General features: G+C 35.6%; 1 non-coding gene across 1 annotated transcript; it reads right to left on the bottom strand.

Annotated features, from left to right (window-relative positions):
* Positions 1-521: 521 nt before the first annotated feature.
* On the bottom strand, positions 522-626 carry LOC121105937. Its single transcript, XR_005838676.1, has one exon. It is a non-coding gene; the product is annotated as a U6 spliceosomal RNA (small nuclear RNA).
* Positions 627-12,032: the final 11,406 nt, after the last annotated feature.

Raw genomic sequence — 12,032 nt, 5'->3', positions numbered from 1 at the left:
AAATAAAACAATAAAAATAGGTTTATGAAACTTCCACATTGCACTAATTTTGATTTAAAAGTAGGAGAAATTTTCCTTAAATTACATTTCTCTTTTACCAATTCATCATTAAATTGTCAAAAATCTTTATTTAGCTCTTCCCCAAATTCCTGCATTTTTCTACAAATGCATTATTAATACATTTCCCTACAGTATTAACTCTGTTTAAAATTCCATGGTTTTCATGTTTTATTCACTCTCTTCCGTAAATATTCTTTCTCAGCTTGAATTTGAATGTACATGACAGTCTATTAAACATAAAGTTGTTGTTTTTTTTTGAGAAGTGAGCTCAAGAGTCCAGTTTCAAAAAACCTAAGATATACTCATTATATTCTTTTTTTTTTTTTTTTTTGGTTTGACAAATTAAAACAGCAATGTCATGTTGCAGGTGAAAATTGTAATCACTGGGAATTTTTTCAGCTTCAATCCAGAGACAGTTCAGTACCCTTATTTTTACAGAACTAGTTCATTCTTTTTTTTCTCCCAATATGGAACGCTTCACGAATGTGCGTGTCATCCTTGCATGGGGGCCACATGCTAGCCTTCTCTGTATCATTCCTTTTTTTTTTTTTTTTTTTTAAGTATATGTGCTGCTGAAGCTAGCACTGACATTATTATTAAATGACACACTTGTGTACTTGGTGACCTCTCTTTCACTACTTAAATATGAAATTAAACTATAAATGATAGCAAATATTCCTTCAATTTCTGTGGTTGTGGAAGAACACCAGATAGCATATTTGCAGGCTTTGTGGTCTAGTTTCAGTATCAAAAATGATTTTGAGCTCATAGTTTGCTTTGATGAAATGACTACATGAAGAGAAAGGCAGTTTTCCAGTTTTAACATTAAAAGCCTAAGATATTGATTTTTTTTTTCCTGTTTCTATCCAAGAGAAATCTTTGTACCATAATCCAAAGATTTGCATCAAATTAGTTAGTATTGTTTAGAGGGAAGGTTGAACACAATCTCTTTTTTGGTATAGAAATATAGATGGCAAGTGCAGATGTTTTCAGAGTGCATGCCATGTAGCCTTTTATTGAGTTTATATTGTGGAAATTTATGGTACTGTAAAGATTTATCTAGACATTACTGGGTAACTGATCGCAAATGAAAAAACCTTATAGTTCCTTATGAGGAACTGCATTAAGCACAATGACCTTTGTACTCTTTCAAATAAAAATAAAATAGAATCATAAAAACAATAATTGAGATCCTTTTCTACAGTCCATTTTTTTGAAAAATGATATCGAGCTAATTGACTCTTTATCCTTTGTATTTATCTTTTACTGCAAAGTATTTATCCTGCTGAAAAANCTTTCAAACTGTAAGTGTTCTGTCTATAAAGCGTAAGGATTAGGGCTGAAAGTGTTTGAACAGGGTAAAAATACCCACATCACTATCTTTGAAGCATTGTCAATTTATGTGACATTTAATTTGAAACATACGTAATATCTGTATGAATACATATAATGTAAAGTCTACAGATCAAAACTTTGTATTCTTTTAGCAGAAAACAAACATGATGATTTCATAAATTAGAGTTGTTCACCATTTTGTTGTGAAGAAATTTTAAAGTAGGACCTCATTACTTGTAGGTGCAATCTCTCTCGGATTCTTTGTACAATAGTACAAAAGTCTTCTATTTGCTTGTGATCGTTAATATATTTTTCCAAGACAAATCACATTAAAAACAATGATTAATGTTGACAATAAGTATGTGAATCAAATAATTTATAAATTAAGAAATTGTTCTTGCCACCTTGTTAATTTTCCTACAATCAACTTGACATAGAGGCGTAGGAAACCATTAGTTTCTAAATTTTTATTATATGTATTAAATTTGTAGTAGGTACAATATTTTACTGTACTTTTTATATATTTAGTACAGGACAGCAGCACATATTTTCATTTAAAACTGTGACTACTTTCTTTGAGCTTTTGATGTTTGGTCTACTGATGGACATGTTTCTATTTTCGTTTTTCTTGTCAAATGTTTGCCCACAAAAATGTCAATAAATATCCTGTAAACTACAAATTTGTGACTAAATAGTTTTGATATGTCCAGATAAAAAGAGAGAAAGAAATAATCATCTGGATATTTTTTCTACACTATATGTCAATTTTCTGAATGATCACTCTATTTTCATTTTTTGATCAGGTGTTTGTCATCAACCAACCAATACGTTTACTCAGAAATGAAACAAACCAGAGATATCTCTATTCTATTCTTTCTATCTATCAATAGATCCATCTGTTTATCTATCTTGACAAAAATATACTGGTCTAATCTACAACGATCTAATATTTACTTCTAGTGTAAGATCTGAAAATCTCATCAGATAACTTGTCTTGATGCCTTCCAAGCTGCAGAGTTGAAACTTTGTTTTTTCTTCATGCAATTTCTAGATTCTACTCTTTCTTTGGCCACCCACATGTTTTGGAAAATTGTTTTTCAAAAAGACTTAGTGATCCTTTATTTTCTTCTCTTTCATTTTACCTCCTCTATTTTTCTTATTGTTTTGCCATCCTAAAACTGCCATTCTTTCTGATTCCACTTTTTATGAAATATGGGACAATGAAGAAGAGGGTGAAGAGAGAGGAAGGCAGATGCCTGCTTGGCTACTCATTGTCCCAAGTTAAGACGTGAAAACAACAAACTAAATGCAGTCAGTGTCTTGTGATCTATTTGTTTACAATGTTGATAATCCTTGAGGACCCCAAATTGTCCAGTTTATACAAAGCCTTATCAAGCATAACATAGTGGCCATAATATATTCTGTAACTTTTCCCTAAAGTAAAAACAAAACAAAACAAAACACCTGGACTTGTTCCAGTGTTTTTGTTTTTGTTTTTAATTTGGTTTACTTCCTAAATAAAACGAAACCTCGATTTTTCAACTTCTCTTTGTAAACTGCATTTCTTATCTCCATTGTATTTATTTATTTTCGTATCCAAGCATTGTTCACTATAAAAAAGAGGAAATGTTCGGTTATAAAATGGGGCCTCTCTATTTTTAATAGAAAGAAAATATGTGTCATCATATTTTAGAAATCCTGAAATTCCTATAAGCTTAAACCTTCAGAAAATACATTGGTTAAAAGAAAACAAAAAAACCAAAAAACAAACACATTAGTTTATTATTAGAGATAATCCTTTTGTCTTAGAGATTTCACTCTCAGAGTACGCACAATACTTTTCAAAATATGCTTGAAATGCTGCACTGTTCGATAAGTGTCTTGATTTATTACTAATTTTATTAATTTTTTTAATTTAAGTAATCTCTACATCCAGCGTGAAGCTTGAACTCATGATCCGGGAACCAAGAGTCGCACGCTCCTCCAACTGAGCCAGCCAGGAGACTCAATTCATTGTTAATTTTAAAAATGTCTTCCAATAACTGAATATTTTGGTTCAATAAAATCATATGAAAATATTTCCCATATTCAAGAAGAACATTCAATGGAAATAGGATTTACTCCATTGGCTCTCGTCCACAAGAAGTGTCATTATTTTTAATAAAATAATTATAAAATAATTATTTGTAATAAAAAGCATTATCACTGAACTCCAAATATTGCATATTCTTATTTAGTAATATGTGTCAAACTTAAATATGAGCATAGCTTTAAGTGTCTTTGATGAAAAATCAAAATAAAGTGAATAAAATTTTATAGGCCTATTTTCTCCTGCTAGCATTCCAAATGGAACACTGGAAATGATTAATATAAAAACTCTTCCAATAACAGAATTTTACATATTTAACATATTTAGGATTTCCCCTCTAACATGTCTCATTGAACCTATTTCTAAATCTTTTAATCCCTTATTCCTTTTGATCATTGTTTCCCAACTACACACCTTCCTTGTCAGCCTATTACTTATTTTTGACCCCATCATTTGGATCTTGATTTTGTTGTTGTTGTTGTTATTTTTTAAGATTTTATTTATTTATTCAATGGAGAGAGATAGTGAGAGAGGAAATACAAGCGCAGGGGAGCTGGAGAGGGAGAAGCAGGCTCCCCGCAGAGCAGGGAGCCTGATGTGGGGCCAGATCCCAGGATGCTGGGATCATGACCTGAGCCAAAGTCAGACACTCAACAACTGAGCCACCCAGATGCCCCTGGATCCAGTGTACGTTTCCTTTCCAAACAAAACAAATCAAAACAACAAAACAAACTTCTCAACTTCTTTAAATAAAGCCTAGTTATCTTGAGTGGCAAAATTTGGACATCTTCTGTTTCCGTAGTTCATTTATTGACATCCAATCAGTATATTTTTCTTTCCCACCACCGCCAGCAGATCATTGCACAACAGCTTCGCCTGTCCATCTGTATTTGTGCATCTTAACCAGTGCCCTTTTTTTTCACATTGCCTACTCCCTTCATTCTCTTCAACCTATTTTTGCCACTGTGAGCCTCCTGTGTCTTATTCAGCCTCTCTTCAGTGAACTTTTTACAGCCCTTAGCAGAAGCACATGCCTCTACTACGACCAGCCACTTCAACAATAATATTGCTCAAACTCTAAAAATCTTTTATTTCCTTCTCTTAACTTTACCAAAATCAAAGCCTTGGGTATCTCTAAATGATATTTTCTGTGTTGTTAGTTTTGGGCTGCTCTTTGGGCTCAGGGAACATGCATGGAATCAATCCTATAAGGATCCTTGGTTGTGAGGAGCTACTGAATTACTTGGAATGTTGCAGGTCATTTTATATTCTTGCTACAACCGTCAACATATCTCATTACCTACACTGTAGAAATTGACGTAATCCGATTGAGGTGTTTTTAATATCTCTCCTCCTCAATATCCACTTTCTAGTTTTCTTTTTAAGATTAAAGTCCCAGTTAATGTCCTGGGGTCCCCTTTGCTCATTTAATTTGAATTTAATTTATTAATGATCACACTTCTTCTAGGTATTCAGATCTTCTCCTTTGCTTGCTACTTTTCATGCATGCTTAATTCACCCCTACCAAAATGGCTTCCTTCAAGCCTTCTACTTTCTCATGTAGGCATTAAGCCACTTTCCTTCCTCTCAATGTCAAAGGGCACAAAGGAGTAATCCTTACTCACCTCTTGAATTTTCCCATCCCCACTCAGCTTTCCTTTCATCTCCTGTTGCCCATTGCATCAGTCTCAATAAGAACACCAGCTTCCCCCTCATAGTGTGTTTTGGTCCCAGCCTTTGAGCACTTTGAGCTCAGTTCCTGTGATATTTTACACCTTCCCCTCAATGAGGAGTGTTCTTTCATTGATATATTGGTTGTTGCTCTTATAAATCTTTTCTCTCACTGTGCCTTTTTCTCCTTTCATGCCTTCATAGGTTTCTTTCCTTTCTCTGCCCAAATGTACACATTCCCAGGATTCTATCCCCTGCTTTTTCTTCTTTTCTCTCCAACCCCTTTATGAAGTTATAATATTTACTCCATTGTCTATATTCATCACTTCTGTGTAGATTTGTTCCAAATACATTTCCGGGCCAACTTCTCTCCTAAACTCCAGAAATATATTTCTAAATGGCTGCTTGAATTATCCATCTTGGTATGTTTTGAGTCCTGAGAACTCAAACTTTGTAATTCCAAGTTAATCATTAATTTCCCTGAAGTGGATACTCCAGTTTTGTTTTTTAAAAAATACTGTTAAGTTTCCTAAATATTTAAAACTTGTACTCTCCAAATCATCATTGAATTCTTTCAACCCTCACATCAAAACTAGCAGTAAAGTCCCCTGCTATCAATCTTCATTGAGTTTCCAATGTCATGAGATAATATGTTGAGATTTTATTTTTTATACTTTTTCCGTCTCTTACTTTATTACGTATGATCCTTCTTCAAGTTATTCAGAGGCTTCATGTTGGGCTATGGGAAAAGTGGCACTGTTACATGCAGAGTAAAAAGAGGAAAGACAAAATTCCTCTTTTTCTTAAAAAAATGAGCTGTGTATCAAAAGGAACAGTAGAGGAAAGCAGGAAATAGATTTGAAAAACAGTCAGTTTGGGGGGTGCTTGGGTGGTGGAGTCGCCTAAGCATCCAACTCTTGGTCTCAGCTCAGATGGAGCCCTGTGTCAGGCTCTGTGCTCAGAGGGGAGTCAGCTTAGGACTCTCTCTGTCCCTCTCTCTCTACTCCTCCACACCCACTCTCTCTCTCTCTCTCTAAAATAAATAAACAGATCTTTAAAAAAAAAAAGAAATAGAAAATAGTCAAATTGGAAAGAAAATGAAGATTGTCCACTCCACCTGGTGGACTAGGAGATGATTAGGGGATTATGTGGGCTGGGTCAGGGAAGAAAAACAGAGATGGCAACATGACCTACGAGAAGGATTGCCAGAGACAAGAGAATGGAGCAGTGGGCATTGGGAAGAGAAGTAGGTTAGCATCAGACACTGTCCCTCATACTCAGTACTGGTGAATCATGTGGAAGCTAGGCCAATATCTGCAGAACATATGTCACTGCTTGTAACCTCAGCAAGATTAGGTCTGGAGTGTGAGCTCATGACTTCAAATCACCATTACACCATCCAGCAGAGCAACCAACCACCCAAATACTTGGCTAACCCTCATCTGAATTTTCCTTTTTTTCTAATGACTCAGGACATTTGTAAGAACCTCTAACAAAAGATGGATGCACTTTCCCCCAGAGGAGTGGGGGCAGTGTGGGAAGGAAAAGCTTGATATCTATGCTTGAGTAAAGGGAAACAACATCCTCTTACAAATGGGCCATGATACAAACACCATTAACTTATGAGTCTTCTGCCACTGAAGTTGCCTCACCCATAAATTTTTACCAGAAGGCAAAGAGAAAGTGTGTACATATGTGAAGCAATTGGGTAATCTGATGAGGGTGTAACAGTCCAGAGGATTATTAGATAAATACTCTGGAAGTAGGTTAAATCTGGGCTCCACATTGTTTACCTAGATAGAGCATCCCCCTCTGCAACTTTCACTCTTACTAATCTTGTTCAGTTATTGATTTTGATGTGGAGAGGGAAGAAGGGAAAGATTATCCGTAATAATCTTGCTAGGGTGCCAGCATGGGCACCAGGGGGCTAGTTCCATCAGTCCTGATGGCTGACATAGAGGAAGAGCTATCAATAACAACAATAAGAATAAAGAAAGCAATAATAAAGTTTCTACTCCTACAAAACTGTAGGCCTGGGCTTGAAAGATACCATGTTTGTGAAAGACAAGGAAAGGTTGCAGAAGTCTTCTAGATCAAAGGAGACGAAAATAGCATGGCAGCCAAAGGCAATGAAAGGGCCTGAACTGGATCCAAATCAGAAAAATGTCGTAAATGGTATCATGGAGCATCTGTCAGAAAAGTGAATGAAGAAAGTGTATTAGGTAATAGTATGTCATCAATGTCAAGTTCCTTAATTTGATCATTTTACATTGCCGGTATAAGAAAATGTTGTTTTTCTTCGACATTACAGACTGAATTTTTTAGAGAGGAAGGGCAACGCTATCTACAACTTTTCTCTTAAATGTTTCAGAAAAAATAAATAAATAAAAGCTTCAAGGGAAGCTTTTCAAGCTTTTGAAGGTAGAGTGAGTGTGGTTTGTTGAGAGACCCCGAAGGGCCACCTGGAAAGATGAAGGACTTGGTATCTAACTCTTCTCTGTTATCTTTGTAATGGCCCTGGCCTACCCCAAAGATTATGATAAAGAAGAGAAAGCTGGAAGCTTCACTAAAATGTTGGAAAAGAGCAAAGAGATATAAGCCCAAACCTTCTGTGAGATGAACCAGAGTAGATTCATATCATGCTGTCCACCAGGATATTTTCCTTCAGGGCTGCTGGGCTTCAAAAAGAGGCAAGTGTGAAGCAGAAACCATTGGAAGATAAATAAGAAATTGTTCAGAGTATCAGCAGATCAGCGATACTATTGCCAATAACCACATCACTGGAATTGCTCCCTGGCAAAAATCTGAACCGCCTCCAAAAACAATTGCTTAAGGGCTGTGCCTATGGAGATTAAGCCTAAAAGAGCTTAAGAAAGGCTCAGAAAAATTCCTGGAAGTCTTATAAGTTAACACTTTTCCCTCTTAATCATGTATAGACAGAAATAGACACCTAACATAAAATTCATTTTCACAGAAATCATGTTGAAAGATAAAATACCGATTTTTAAAAAAACTAAAATGATTTTTGTTTTGATTCTCCCTTTTAGAACTTATGGATTGGCAAACAAAGTCTGAAAAACAAGGGGAAAAGTGTGTGTGTGGTGGTGGGGGTCCCTTTGCTTCACTGTCCAATTTTCTGTCTAGATCTGTCTGGGCAGAGGCTCCCTCACCCAGTCCCAGCTAGCAGCCCTCAGGGGCTCAGATAAATACTAATTCCTAAGAAATTTCTCAGCTGTTCAGGGAATGAGCTGAGCTTGATAGGAGCTGACACAGGTGTACATGTCATTAACCTCAGCAAGGTGTTTAGACAGGACGTAACTGCCCCCGGGCTGCTCAATAGCACCTTTGGGCATAGTGAGGAAGAGAGAAATAATAGTGGTGGTGGAAGGTGTTATTTCTTTTCTGTAGAAAAATTCCCTGTCTGAGATCATCACAATTTATCATCACTATATGTATATAAAATGTAGTACTAAGTGCATAATATAATTAATAAATAAAATAAAATATATTAAATATATATACTTCTTTTTCCAAATGTACTTATTGTTAGTTCTTTTGGGTATACGAAAATTATTCTTTTCTAGCAGAATTTGAGTTTCCTACCAAATGTGTTAGGATACGGTATTTTATAAACCAAAGAATGTTCCAATCATCACGTAAAAATTCATTTTTTTCTGAAAACAAATCTAAATACCTGAATGAACATTATAAAAAGATAAGTCTGGTAATTTTAACCTATACTTAAGGAATCTCTATTTTATGGCTATTTTTCATAGAGCAAAGGAAGGCACTGTTTAGAAGATATATATTCAAGGGAAGGATTTTTGTTTGCCTTTTTTTTTTGATGAAAGAGATCTGAGCAGGCATCAGCTAAGGACGAAGAATCAGTTGAGAGGGTCAAATGGATGATATGAACGAAAGGGAAAATAATTCTGACAAAGTTTTTAAACAGAAATAGAGTTCGTGATTTTGAAGCTCAAGTCTGTAATAACGAGACACATTTTTTTAAAAAAGATTTATTTATTTATTTTAGAGGTAGAGAACGAGAGCGAGAGAGCGCGCATGCGTGCAAGTGGGGGGGGAGGGGCAGAGGGAGAGAATCTCTGTCAGACTCGCGCTGACCGCGGAGCCTGTCGCAGCGCTTCATCTCACGCCCTTGAGATGACTTGAGCTGATGTCAAAAGTCCCACGCGTAACCGAATGAGCCACTCAGGCACCCCAAGACACATTTGTGATTGTGTACCAGAAGATGAAAATGGTGACTATGTAGGCACAGTTCTTTGTGAGACGTGTTTGTTCAGGAGTAGCAAGGGGTGCTGCTGCCGCCAGGAAGCCTGCCTGAGGAGAGCAGCAGGTGAGGCAAAGTCAAGTTAAGTGTTCGTGTTTTGTTATGGGGCATGATAATTCTTTGAATCTCTAAACTTTAGAACGATTTTTCCTTATTAAAAAACTCTTAGGAGTTTCTTTTGTACAACCAAGATTTTGTGAGTTCCACGCCATTCTGCGGTATTTACCCTAGATTTTCATACAAGGCTTCAGATACCCCACTTGTTTGCAGCTGCACGGCACCTCAAACTGGCTTTCATATGCCAAATTCAAACTCCTGTGAACAAATTGGTCACATTTCAAGCGACTTCCTGATGACCCTCTGCAGACCAATAACTTTTTACAGTACCATCATCTGTATCAGAACATTTTGCATTTGTTCATAGTGATTTAAATCTCTTAGTTTTTCAGTGGTTTCTCTTGAGTGTTTACAAAATGAATGGAATAAAGAAAATTTAAAGTGATAATCACTAGTAATAAAAAGTGTCTCATTAAATGAATATAATGAGATAAAGTGGAGAAAATTAGGTATTTTAAAAAGAGCAAACCTTTGACCAACAATGGTATTCCAGTTTGACTTAAACCAGTCAACTTATCAATTCTGAGTAAAGTACTGATGAGGAAAAAAAAAGGCACAAAGTACTGGAGGTATGTAATCAAAAATTGTCTAAAGAAGGAGGTAGAGTTAATGGATTTGTACTTTGAGAAAATTTTTTTAGAGACTTTATTTATTTTTGAGAGAGAGGGAAGGGGCGAGCATGACCAGGGTGAGGGGCAGAGGGAGAAGCAGACTCCCCGCTGAGCAAGAAGCCCTATTTGGGGCTCGGGCCTCTATCCCGGGACCCTCAGATCACGACCAGAGCCAAAGGCAGACACTCAACTGACTGAGCCACCTGGGCGCCCAAGTATTTTGAGATAATTTTATATTCATACACAGTTGCAGGACATAGTAGAGAAATCCAGGGCATTCTTTACCCAGTTTCCCACAGCGGTATATTTTGCCATTCTCTACTACAAAATTAAACCAGGAAATGGACGCTGGTACAAGTCACTGGCATTATTTAGATTTCACCAGTTTTACATGCACTCACTTTTTAACTAAATGAAAATGCAATCTTTCATTAGTCTGTGGAAAGTTTTAAATATTTGACTCGTAGCTCTTTTCAGGAATGCATTATATATGAAAGTGTATCTTGAATTTATTCTAACATCATCTACTGCAGACTTTGCCATTTCAGAATTTCTTATTTTTTAAATCACATCTGAACAATCTCTTATTGGAGATAAGAATAGTCAGCACCATTAATGTTCTTTATAGGTATTTCTTTTAAGAAAGTGATTAATAGATAAGTTATGGGGATGTACTAAGCTTAGAATATAATTTGTTTTATTACCTAATGTACTTATAATGTATATTTTCTCCATTCTTTGTAATAATTTTGTGTTTATATGTTTATGCTTATAAAACATTCTTTACTTTGGTGTAAGCCACATATAAATGAGTAGAAAATAAACTGCAAAACTCTTCTTAGGAATAGTCCAGGGAAATATCTGGCTCTCTGAAGTAGGAAATAACAGGCAATGATGGGTGGTGGAGGGGTACATTTCAGGTAACATTCAAACCTAGACTGATAATCTTCCAAGAGAAATCCTGGGTGATCCACACAATCTCTTCTATTATTGATGTGAAGCATGGACGACAAACCTTCCTTTTTAAGGAGTATAGCCGCAATTCACAGTTTACACAGTCTGTTGAAAATGTATGTGTGACAGTTGGAGACACAGAACCTAAACTTTGGAAAAGTAAAAAACCCTGACTCAAAAGCATTATGATTCAAAACCACCAGGCTGGAATTTAGAATGGTATGAAGTCAAAAAGGATCAATGGGTAACGTAGAAGCAAAAAGACCACAGGACAAGCAGATCCGCTGAGGCTGAGAATAGAGATTCAGCACCTACATTGTGACAAACAAAATAGAAGAAAAAGTCCCTACAGGATAGTGCCTGAAAAAGCACTGGTAGAAATGTGAACATCGGTTTCCATGCAAGGCATTATGTAGTCAGGTCAGGTATTTGTATGCCAATTTTTAAGACATAGCACCAAGAAAGAAAAAAAATCCTAAAAGCTTTAATCAGCTATAATGTTTGACTTTCTCAAAAAAAATTTTTTTCTCAATGCTAGTTAAATATCTTCATTGTGTTTACTTCACCTTAAATCAAATTGAAATTGCTGTAACCTTTGGTTTCCCATCTTTAGTATACACATGAAACTTAAACATTTGCCTTACTTAGGACACAGTTAAGCTTTGAACTAACTAGAACTAAAGAGGTGGACTGATTAAATATGTCAGCAGTTATCATTCTTTTACATAACATGTTTTTGTTTTATAAGAAATAAAGGACTAAAACAAAGATACAATTTTAAAAGCTATAGATTATTTTTCATTATGTCTTCCCTTAAAAACATTTCTTTACTTGAGTTTTAATTAAGTTTTTCTCACAGAATAACAAAACATGTATATACTGTCTAGACTTGTTATCTTGCCTCTGG

The sequence above is a fragment of the Ursus maritimus genome, unplaced genomic scaffold (genome assembly GCF_017311325.1).
Source record: "Ursus maritimus isolate PB19 unplaced genomic scaffold, ASM1731132v1 scaffold_3, whole genome shotgun sequence".
In the NCBI taxonomy this organism is placed as follows: domain Eukaryota; kingdom Metazoa; phylum Chordata; class Mammalia; order Carnivora; family Ursidae; genus Ursus; species Ursus maritimus.
The sequence above is the reverse complement of the archived record's forward strand: the minus strand, read 5'-3'. Positions and strand labels throughout refer to the sequence as shown.